The sequence below is a fragment of the Pinus tabuliformis genome, chromosome 9 (genome assembly GCF_031772625.1).
Source record: "Pinus tabuliformis cultivar Carrire ecotype Pingquan chromosome 9, CPIR1, whole genome shotgun sequence".
In the NCBI taxonomy this organism is placed as follows: Eukaryota; Viridiplantae; Streptophyta; class Pinopsida; order Pinales; family Pinaceae; genus Pinus; species Pinus tabuliformis.
The window spans coordinates 574,694,557-574,707,206 of record NC_142307.1 but is presented as its reverse complement, the minus strand read 5'-3'; the positions used below and the strand labels follow the sequence as shown (position 1 = coordinate 574,707,206).

The 12,650-nt window shown below is 39.1% G+C and overlaps 1 long non-coding RNA gene across 1 annotated transcript in view; it reads right to left on the bottom strand.

Moving 5' to 3' along the window:
* Positions 1-11,300, bottom strand: part of LOC149149856 (uncharacterized) — a 32,426-nt gene extending 21,126 nt beyond the window's left edge. The window contains exon 1 of the long non-coding RNA XR_016262393.1: positions 11,098-11,300. This is a non-coding gene — a long non-coding RNA (uncharacterized LOC149149856). The remainder of the gene's footprint in view (positions 1-11,097) is intronic.
* Positions 11,301-12,650: the final 1,350 nt, after the last annotated feature.

Genomic DNA, 12,650 nt, shown 5'->3' with positions numbered 1-12,650 from the left:
CTTCAGCAGTAGCCCCAGGATGGAAATCCTCGGGTGAGAGTGGACGAAAACCCACTTCATCTCCTTGGTGGATTCAACCAAAATTCATAGGTGCAGTGATTGATTTCAATTCAGTTTTGGAGGGTTGGTTTCAGCATTGGAGCAGATTAGTTTTGGATACCATATTATCTATCTTAGCTATTTTAGTTATATCATCATGTACACTCTTTCAATTATTTATTATAATGAAAGCTGAGATTATTTCTGCTCATTGTGTTATTGAATTGCATGCACCCTAATTGTTATATTTTACATGGAAATCTTCTTTTAATTGAATAGTAATTTTATGGTGGAATTTTGGTTGAGTTATATTTCTGCATATTTAGCAAAATATCTCATTCCATATATTACAGTGGTATCAGAGCTGGTTTTCGTGCCAGCCTGAGGGTTTTACCACAAATCAATTGCAGAGGAAGATCAAGTTATTCTAATTATTGCCAAGTTCATTTCTTGTGAAGACCGAGTGTATATTTTTTTCCTGAGCGGCAACGTCTACTGGTTGTTGAATATAATGTTGTTGTGCGCATAGAAGCTGCAGAAATCGTTAAGTGAAGATATGCATTGATAAAGGTTGTTCGCATATAGGATTTTGGCTATATTTGTTGACGTGTGATGGCATACTCATATCGTAGTAGCAGAGCGTGGTAGCGTTAGATATCAAGAAATGTGGTGTGTGGTTATTTGTAAAGTTGTGTCGAATAAGATGTTGGTGATTGGCCGAGTCTCGCTATAGTCACGAGACCGAGTTTGCGCTGACCCAAAATCAAGTCTTGGGGAGGTTGATGTATTTAATACGTGGATTTGATTAATTAAAGGGATTGATTGAAATATGTGGGTCAATCATCATTTGGCGGATTGAGTTGTCAACCACCCCATATCCAATTGAGAGGCACGGCTACGTCCCTAAATTCTTCAAAATAGAGTTCACTAGCATCGTAACTGAGCCGTCAGGGACAAGATTTTGTGGTCGCAAGTGTCTAGGTGGCCAGCCATGTCAGATAATTCAACGGTGTCAACTATCTTCAGGACAATCGACGTAAAGTAATCTATCCAAAAATTATGACAGCGTAGTGATCGGATGCAACTACCTGAGCTGAGTCATCTGTTTACCAGAGGTAGACGTATTTGGTGCATTTCATCTGCCTATCTGTTTAATTGTTGTTTGCAGAGCGAGGTGATTATGGTTCGAATCACTGCTGGAGGGTGAACAACATGACAATTGAACCAGCTGGTAAAGCCACGGACGGAAGGGAGTCGCATTCCTTGACAGAGTGATTGTTGAGTGCTTGGGTTGTAAATGTCTGCACCAAGATTTCATGTGGAGCCGAGTTAGTTACAGGTGCTGAGATTTGTCGCGTAGCAGGTAGCAATATTGTTGGGAGTCGAGCTCCATAATACAGGCGAATTCCGTTAGGATTGAGCCATCCTTCCAGGAGCAAATCAAATTATTAATTGTTGAGCTAAACCCTCAAACTGTTGTCAATTCAAAGATGTTCTACTATGAAATTTTTATCTATTGCAGCAACTGGAAATTATTCTTCTAACTAAAAATTTAATTATGAAGTTTATTTGCTACAGCAAACAATGAATAAAATCACAACTGCAATTTTAACCATAAGAATACTACAAAAAATAATATACTGAAAACTTAGAAATTTTAGCACACACACAAGAATTTTGAAGCAGTGATTTTCGGACAATTGTCCCCGGAAAAACCCAATGCGGGAAAACCAGTACAGTAGATGAGGGTTTTATTATAATTCTTCAGCAACAATTACGAGTACAATAATTTAGATGCCAACTGGCAATCTAATCCAAGGAAAATGCTGGCAAAATTATTGTGAGAATTTCCTCTCACCCCACAACTAATTTCTGCCTTTGAAATTACCTTGCTAGCCCTATGAGAATTTCGGCCTTCCTTCCTTTGCCTCTTCCGGGAACTGGAAACCTTCCTTCTGGAATGCTGCTACCCTCCTCTTCCACCTGCTACTCACCCTTTGGCTCTATCTTCTTTGTTGAGCTACTGCTACTGAGAAAATTGAACTGCCTAGGCAACTGAGTATCGACACTGGTGTATTCTCCATCACCACATCGATCTCCTCTTATAATCCACTATTGGAGCACCAACGACAAAATTAAAACTTAATCAATGGCCAGGATCATCTTTGGATCGATTCATGTGAGTTTCTAGATGATTCTCACCTTATCTCAATTAATACTGATTAATTAACCATATTACCTAAGTTTCGACTTGGGAAATATTTAAAAAACAGTTAATAATCTAATTAGGACACTTCTAGGCGAATTTCCAGAAACAATTTTTAGGTTTTGGAGATCTCATGTATTCTAGCCTCTCCACCAAATTTCGTGGCTATAACACATCTGATGCTACAAAAACTAACAGCGACAAATCATCCTTCCTATTGCAACACGTCCAGATGGAGGAGTCAATCACGAAGGTTTGACTTTTGACCCATCGTGCCTACAGGAGTTGGATTGTTCATATTGACTCTGTGTGCATCGAACACATTGGGAAGTTGAATTCCACTCGTTGGAGAACAAGGTGTGCACCTGTATCAAAGGTCTTTGGCAGAATACGATGGTTGCTAGAGAATGAATAGAGATCGAGCAAAAGGGTTGGCTAGGGCGTATTGTGCCATTGATAAAGTTTAGGATCCATAAATGCCATCCACATGCCCAGCTTTAAATGTTGTTGTCCATAGGATAATTGAGAGCGTTGTCGCTGAATTGCCTGAATCGTCTACGAAGGAGGTAGATTTTATTCTTCGAGTGGGAGCCGCATTCTGAGGACCGAATATGTTATATGTTGAGCATATCATGTAGCATTCGTTGGGTAGAAAACATGTTGAATTGCAGGACAAGTCATTAATCTAGAGTTGTTTGTATGTATTCTAAAGACTAGACATTTCTAAGCAAAATTTATCAGTTGTTGGTTTGAATTGTTGGTCAATAGCTAAAGGCCAATGTATATATATACTTGTAGCAGCCTAAACAGAAAAAGATATTCAAATCAAATCAGCCAGTGTTCTGGGCACTTCACTGTACGTGGGAAGGTTTCTTGTTTCAGCTAAATCTAAGCACAAGTTCGGGTTGTTATACACTTTTTATCCTCTGTGTTTATAACAACATTAATACCCTTGCATATGTATTTCTGAGCGCTTAATAAATCAAATGTGTTGAGGACAGGGTTCATAGCTGATTGTAAAGTGTCTTAGTGAAGTGTGAGCCAAATCAAAGATTTGATGAAATGTGATATGAGTAGGGTATTGTCATAAGTTTCATGTAAGGGTTTTTCGATGGTCAAGGACAAAGTGTGTAATTATATGTTAGCCAAATGTAAGAGAGAGTGCTCTGACTGTGCTAGAACAATAAGTCTACAGATATTGCTATAAAGTTGCCTTATATTGTTGTTGTTCATCTGTCATTTATGACTAAGTCCTCAAAAGTCAAATTATTGTCATAGTCTCAAGGATTGAGGCAGCCTTGTATAACATTGCTAAATGATAAATTTTGTTGGAAAGTTTGTCAGTCAAAGTCATGCATAAAATAGCCTGAGGTGTTTGCTATCACTGAACAAAAACATGGATGAGAACTTCATAAAATCTCTTAATAAATTTGCAGCAAAAATTAACAGATCCCTTTCCAAGGGGATACTCACTGTGCTACAGCAAGAACAACCATAGAAAGAACATGAGTTGGGACACAAAATCTTTAATCTTGGGATAGATTTGAAACACATGAGGGTCACAGTGAAATCTCTTCTCAAACTAGAAGAACTGGATGCACTTCTTTCCAAAGTACACCAGTTAGAGGGGAAGAAACTAATTTGGGCCCTAAAACCAGCTATGCTAGCCCTAATACAAAACAAGTTCTTGGAGTACCCTTGTGAAGGGGTCACACTTCCAGTTGCCTCCTGTCTCAGCAATATCATAGTGCTAACCACACCTATAGCTCCTTACAGTGATGGCATAATAAGGAGAATTTTCAGATTGATAGTAGATATCTTTCAGGATTTGGATAACGGTGAGGGTCCTACTTTTGGAAAGAAGCTTGAGATTCTAGAAGCCATGGCCCTGGTTAGATCTTATGACATCATGCTTGATTTGGAGTGTGATGATATAATCCTGCACATGTTCCAATGCTTCTTTAGCATTAAGAAACATCATCCTGACACAGTGATAGCGCACATGTAGTCTATTTGTTCTCATGTATGGAAAGCCATGATGCCATTTGTAGAAGATTGTGAACTAAATTGTTGACCATTTGGAGGAGAGAACAATTGGTCTCACCTACTGCTTATGAACTAGCTGAAAGGTTGGTTGAGCAAAACATTGGGTTGTTCAGAAGACAATTGACCAGGGAGGAGTTGCTCAAGTTTGGTGGATCATGCAGCAAGAATGAATTGAGGAGGAAGGGACTTTGCTTCATCTGCAAGGAACCTTGGGGACTTGACCACTCATGCTTGAGTGACACTGAGGAGATGACAGAGGTAGAGCAGGAGGAGATTCCTTCTAACTTTCAGGGTGAGGATTCTTCTTTAGACGAGTCCATGGGTTCATACGAGGATGCCTTTGAGGAGCATGAGTCATGTGGAGTTGTTGACAACAAGCCAAATTTATATTTAGGTGTGTATGGTGAGCAGTCAGTGGACCCTATGGGAGACATTCAAGATGATGAGTCACCAGTGATGATTCAGCATGAGCAGCATATGGTGGAGCATGAGTCAGCTGAGGAGGATGATGTGCACAGTATGCATGATGAGCCTTTTTGGGAGAGCCAGTTGGAGGCTCATATTGAGCCTGTGATGGAGGAGGATGAGCAGCCACCCTTGGGGTCAGTCATTGGTGAGGAGCAAAACAAATGTATAGACAGTTAGCAGGGTGGCAATATTTATAGACACTTGTCCTCAGGAGGTGTTGGAATCTAACAGGATAGTTTTGTAGGAGATTGGTGGACTGGACAAGCGTGGAGTTTCCTATCAGAAGAGGGAGATGGAAGCGCATCCATATTTGGGTCTACCCATTGATGAGATGCAAACAAATGTAGTGGTAGCCAACAAAGCTGCAACATTTTCAAGCAACATCCCTCTCCAAGAGTACATAGACAAGGTTTGCAGCACCGCTTGCCCACTTTTTCCCATTATAGGGAGAGGGGCAGGATTTCTTGGACAGATTTGGTTGGTTTACTGGGCAGAGCCTCAGGAGTTGAACATGGGCCAGTATTAGCATAGTAGATGTATTCCTTGCACAAGTGTCCATACATTAGATTGGTGGGAGATCATGAGTTGGTATCATATTGATGGTATGATATTCTTAGTCAAGGGCATAGTGGAGAGGGATACAGATATTGATGGTAAGCATAACAAATACTACATGCTCCAATTAGCAATGGGATACAGATTGACAACTCTTTAGCATTCCACCCCAGCATCAGGAGAATGGGATTGACATTGGATTAAGTTAGGGGTTAGAATGGAGAGAGGTGATGAGTTGGGATTCAGTTGAGGGAGAAACAGTTATAGCTGGAGACAGAGCACAACTAGATCCATGGGATAGGGGTGTTGATGAGTGGCTATGGTGGCATTGGGATCCAGGAGGATCTGTTGAGGTAGGACAAGTCAGAGTTTAGTCTGGGATCCAAGCATTGAGGGAGCCGTTCTTGGTTGGGTGGCACGGAGCTACAATATCACCCAGTGGTTTGTATGGGATCCAGGTATTGATTCTCAGTTGCATGGGACTGCCAGATTGGTCGACAGATATGGATTGCTTGAGGGAAAGCAATCTTGGGGTGAGAGGATTTGTGATGTTCCTTTTTTCGGTGTTCCTTATGGCATGGTTAGGATGGACTTTCAAAGTTGGGGGCACACAGGTCACAGGTATAGGTTGGCATCATCAACGAGCCTAGGGGATTTTGGAGGGGTTTTGAGGAGTTATTATGAGGTCCGATGGCATTTGCTTGGTATATTCCATCATCCGCACAGTTTGTCTTTTTTCCATTGCATTCCGACAATTTTCAAAAAACAGAGTTATTAATGGGCTTGCCTCAATTAATTATGCTTAAGGTGGCATTTCGGGAGCAATACTTGGCAGAGCATCTTAGTGTAATAGCTCGTTGGAACTGGAATGAGAAGATCTACAACATGGGATGGTTAGAAGGGATTTTCAGTGACCTGAGGAGGCATGGTGGCCAATTTACCCTTTTTCCAATTAAAAAAATATTTTAATTGAAATAAAAAGAGGGAAAAGTGCTCCATGATTAAAATAATAATAAAATAGGAGGTTCTAGAGGGGTCCATCATATTTATAAAAGAGGAGGAGGAGGCCATAGGAGGACATCTTGGATTTGATATTTCTCCTTGTATGAGAGGTTGAGAACCTGGTTCTCTACTTCAGCAGTAGCCCCAGGACGGAAACCTTCGGGTGATTTTGGTGAGAGTGGACGAAAACCCACCTCATCACCTTGGAGGATTCAACCAGAATTCACAGGTGCAGTGATTGATATCAGTTCAGTTTTGGAGGGCTAGTTTCAGCATTGGAGCATATCAGTTTTGGAGACCAAATTATCTATCTTAATTATTTCAGTTATATCATCCTGTACACTCTTTCAGTTATTTATTATAATGAAAGCTGAGATTATTTTTGTTCATTGTGTTATTAAATTGCATGCACTTTACTTGTTATATTTTACATGACAATCTTCTGTTAATTGAATAGTAATTTTATGGTGGAATTTTGGTTGAGTTAAATTGTTGGATATTTAGCAAAATATCCCGTTTGGGATATTACACAATAAATAAATGTGCTATCTTTTCAGATATACCCAGACACGTGTAAGTTGTGTTCAATGGTTAACCGCACAAAATCCATTTCACTCAAGCAAGTGTGCCACTTGCAGTGCCCAACCCCTTTTCCCATTTTTAAAATGATTCTCATGAGCTTAAAGGAAGCACATTCCAAAACGAAAACACAAAAAAAAATGAGGAAAATGAAATTCTCCCATATAAACTTATTGGCACTCATACAAGGTAGGAACTATACAAAACACTCCAATGACAATTTATATAAAATTGAAAGTATAATTTCACAAAGAACCTCTGGCAAGATAACTCAAACAAACTATCTCCAACACAAAGGGCCCATTCACCAAAAGAGGTAACTTGTAGGAGACAATGAGCAATATTCTATGGTGCCTTTCCTAGAACTGCTGGGGCATATACATAGCTTGAGATTGCAAGAATTATGTGAACAGGATGGAGGCATTATGTGAACAATACCTTAGCCTACCTTTCATTTAGTGGCTGGGCATTCTTTACTGAACCTACCTTTATTTTATTGGCTGCACATTCTTGACTGAGCCTACCTTTTATTCTTTGGCTATGCAATCCTTTTACTAAGTCTGCCTTTTATTTTTGGCTGCACATTCTTTACTGAGTTGGCACATAGTTCATATATTATACAAATGCTCTAACTAGTAACTGCTTCAGTCTTAATTTCCCATAAACTACACAAGCCTACCTTTCCTTTGTGTACCCATTAACTAAGCTGGCCAATAGCTTAGCTGTTCAGTAAACATAACACTCACATAATATGACTCTTGGGTTTATATGTGTACAGTATTATGTAACACAAAAGATGGCTTGGTCACTTTTTCTTTGCATATAGACATCAAAATGCAGCTAAGAGAGAAATGGAACCATATCAAGACAACATTTTTTATCAAAATACAATTTTCTCACAGTTAGTCACAGAAACTATTTAACACAAAATACAAACATGAAGAGTGGATGAAAAGATAACTTGATAAAAAAACAACAACCATTTCCATATAAATCTACACACAACCTATCATGCCAGTGGTAAGTGCTTATCCAACATAAATGCAAGAAAATGATCAAATAAATATAGGTGAAAAACAGATTTGCCTTACTATCTAAAAGGGGATTTAAATGCTTGTGGATGGAATAGTGGTCCTGTGTATGACCACAAAGATTTACATCAGTATCTAACCTCCCCTGAAATATATTGATCTATTGCATGTTAAAAATTGTCTTCTTATTGTGAAAATAATTGAAATGTTTTGTGCTCAAACTTAAAGAACACTCATCATAAGATCATTTTTATTAGTCAGATGAAATAGAGAGGAGTCATTTTCTCAGTGCAAATAAAAGTTAAAAAAAAAAGATCAAACTCAAAAACATCGTACATCATGAATTTTATTGATTGAACAACCACATTTTTAATCCTTTTAGTTCTTCATGGAAAGGTTTTTAACTGTTGGGTGGGTTGTTCCATACAAATGTGCCTTCATTCTCCTATGACATCTCAACAAAATTGGAGAGTATCACAAAAAATACAGCCTGCCATGCAGCCAAGTGTACACTACTTGGCTTCTAGATGCAACAGGTTTCAACTTCAAAGATACCCAACCTACATGGTTGCTGCACTTGTTGCCTTCCCATGTTGTTGACCATATCCATATGTATAATTGGAGTGCCATTATTATGGCTATTTTGTTGTAATACAAATCATATTTTCCATTCATTAAATTGATATGAAACCACCATAAAGTGAAACACGTACATAGCACCAAGAACTACCCATTAAATTTAAATGTCTAATCTAGACTCCAAAATGTATGTTGTTAAGAAAGGTTTGCAAATAATCTCCCACAAGTGACACAGGTGTTTTGTTTCTCATTATTTTTTGAGCTGAGATATTATGGAAGTTAGAGTCTCCTCCAAAAGTAGAATTGTTCTTTTGGCTAGTAGTGTCAAATCAAGCTTTGACCATGAAGTCCTCCACAATGAAGGATGACAAAGGCTAGTTTTTTTTCCCTTTGTACAATGACAAAACTGAAACCAGTGTTCATTTATTCACTCACTGCCCTTTTTGAATGGATGTTTGGAACTTGTTAGGTTTGTTTGTCCATAATCAGCTGAAAAGGAATGGCCCTTGCATTGGGGAATAACTAAATGTTTGGCTTTCTCAATGTAAAGGATATAGCCATATTCATGGCTTACTTCTAAATGATGACAAAGGCTAGTTTTTTTTCCCTTTGTACAATGACAAAACTGAAACCAGTGTTCATTTATTCACTCACTGCCCTTTTTGAATGGATGTTTGGAACTTGTTAGGTTTGTTTGTCCATAATTGGCTAAGGAATGGCCCTTGCATTGTGGAATAACTAAATGTTTGGCTTTCTCAATGTAAAGGATATAGCCATATTCATGGCTTACTTCTAAAGGATGACAAAGGCTAGTTTTTTACATTTTTTTCCCTCTGTACAATAACAAAACTGAAACCAGTGTTCATTTATTCACTCACTGCCTTTTTTGAATGGATGTTTGGAACTTGTTAGGTTTGTTTGTCCATAATCGGCTGAAAAGGAATGGCCCTTGCATTGTGGAATAACTAAATGTTTGGCTTTCTCAATGTAAAGGATCTAGCCATATTCATGGCTTACTTCTTTACATTATATGGTCAATATGATTGTGTCAAAATGCTTCCATTCTCTTTCTAAATAGTAAATACCCATCTGCAATGCAGGTGATCATTAATTTGAAGGTTGCACTGCCTTGCGAGTCGAGTGCAAAGGTTAGGATTCCAAGACAGCGTAAGGTAAATCCCCTCATTCTTTCCCCACAGTAAACTATGGTTTTTAGATGAATCATCCAGCTGAAACCTGGGGATGGCTGAAGCAAGTGGCTTGGTTTCATGGAATAGCAAAAAAATCATTTTCAAAATGGGCCTAGGTTGGGCTTTATAACAATTTCACTAATATCTTTGCTACCTGTTTGATCCTCAAAATAGAAGTCTTCCTCAAACTGTCTTCTCCTGATGTTTACAACGACTCTCAGGTGGTGGTGGAAGTTATAGAATCAGCTCTTAATAATATATTGCTTCAGGGTGCTTGACACCAAGTTTTGGAATTAAAAGGCAGTTTTCAGCCTTTTGAAATTGCTCAAATAATCAGGCTGAAAAACAGTGTTGCTGATAGGCCAACAACAAAGGAAGAACTCTCACTCCTGGATGCATAATATGAGGCACTGATATATGATGCCAACGACTTGTGTTCACTTTTGTGAGGACTTCTAGCCTATATCACAAGGTTTGTCGAAACCTCAACCTTGAGGTTCAAACCTCATCCAAACATCATCAAAAAATTTGAATTCGATCCAAACCTGAACTCGAACACGAACCATGTGACTTAGCATCTGGCCTTTAATGTTTTTACTGTTCATTTCAGCTTGTTCTGATGGGAACTTTGGGTTATAAATCAGAGGTGTTTCCTTAAATTTTAGCTCATTCTTTTGGTCAAGTGGATATCAATTTCTTTTGTTCAGAAGATGTGGCTTGATAGAATATCCTTTCATTGCAAACAGATTCGGGATACACTGGTAGAGGAGGGTTGTTTTTGCCAGTTACACTAAATGAGAGATATTTTATGATGATTACAGCTCAGTTTCTCTTGGTTTTCTCGAGTGCATACAGAGACTCACTGGGTTGTTAATACAAAGAAAAAGACTGAAGTTTTCCTGGGGAAAAATACACATAACGCCCCATAATCTTGTCTACTCCATTTTACGTGACACCGATAGATCCTGTTCTGGTCTTCTGAGGACAACAACAAAAGTTTCATTTCATTTCAGTTTTCATTTATTTTAGTGTTCATAAAACTAACATCAATTCTTGTTATAGCCATACCCAAAACTAGAACTGGCACTTAACAAATATCATGCATCTGAGACCATTCTCGTCGATTGTTATGGTGGGAAAATGCTAGAGTTTGGGTTAGGGCTATTTTTATCTGTCAATTCCAATTGGGCCATTTCATGATATGGCATAGCAGCTATGACCGGACCTTACAAGGCACAAACTCATCGGAAGTAGTAAATTCATTAGATGCATCAAAAAAACTAACAGTACGCTCGTGCCATAAAATCATGAGAAAATAGTACTTTAATCAACAGATAGCATTTTACGAAAATAGTGGATGGAATGTGCACGGGACAAATAATAAAAATGAGAATGAACTAACCTTATGGTCTCCTCCAGTGTTGGCGAAGTGAAGACCACCGGGCTGAATGCCAATGGAGAATGTCTGCACGCCCCATGGATCACCCATGTTGGTTTCCCAACCATCACATTTGTTCCTCTTTGTTACAAAACTTGCAATCAATAATGCTAATACCCAAATTTCTGGTGGTAATCTGATGGCTATAGGACCACAAAACTATCTGTTCCCAGATTTGACCGCAAATGGGCGCCAAACTCCTTTGAAATCTACACCCCAAATTTAAAAGCAAACAATGTATAAAAATCACTGGAATGTGAATGACATCGTATCAATGGTCCCCAATTGTAAATTTTAGGTATGTTCTATGCTGAGAGCAATTTACTTCAATTTTTCACATTAACTCAATATCAATTCTAGATTTGCAATCACATTTAGCATGATAGTAAAATGCAGATAGTACATAAACATAAATCGCAGACGACAAGCCAAGACAAGAGGAAACAAGATGTGGCGCCAGCCAAGGACAAACCCCAATGTGGGGAAACCCTTGATCAATTCTTCTTATGTTCTTCAATAGTTCAGCAGAGAGAGATAGTACATATACATCAGAAGTCAACACTTTGACTTGACAAGATAAGAGCATAGATCTTCACCATGAAGATAACATAATGAGGTAGTTGATCTGATCTCAAGTGAAGGCATACTGCTTCAACTGATCCTCCAAGGTGACTCCATCACCATGTTGCACCCATCACTGTGTTGCACCTCATCATCATGCTGCACCTGACACTGTGCTGCACCCAATCACTGAGTTGCTCTCATCACTATGCTGCTCCCATCACTAAGCAGTACCACATCATCATGTTGTACTCATTATCAGCAAGCTGTTGCAATGCATCGTGCTACTACTATACCTACATGCCCATCATCGCCATGTTGTACCATTGTCCTGCACTGTACTGCATCCATTTTGCTACACTATACTGCACCATGCTGCCCACAACAGTCACTGGATTCATCAATGCATTCACTATCCATCCTGCAACCATCCAAGTATGCTGCATCTAAACATACTTTCCATCATCATTGTGCTCTACAGTGTAGTATTGTCATGGGACAGACTTAGCTGCTTGCTATGGCTTGCAGCCTAGCAAAGCAGCTAGCTGTAGCAACCCTTCAAATCAAGCTCATCACTAATATGCCCAGACAGTCCTTAACACGCTATCATCTACAGCATCATGACAGCAATACAAGACTACTAATGGGCCTCTCTTAACATCAGATAAGGGTTGCATGACAGCTTCTAAACAATGGCTTTTCTTCCACGCTGGAAGTTCCACTACCCTTGGTTAAGGGTTCCTTCTGCTTGTTGCGTATTACAAACAATGATTTTTCTGCCAGCGTATAGGAGACTTTGACTGTGTATAAGGGTCAGCAATTAGGGCTCTTTAGAACAGCAGATTAGACCTTCACATGCTGCTGGTTAAGGCCTCTCCCTCTGCGTCTTAGCTCATCCTTTAGGACTGCAGCTAGGGTAACCTAGGACAGCGTTAGGGTGACTATGTATTAGGCCA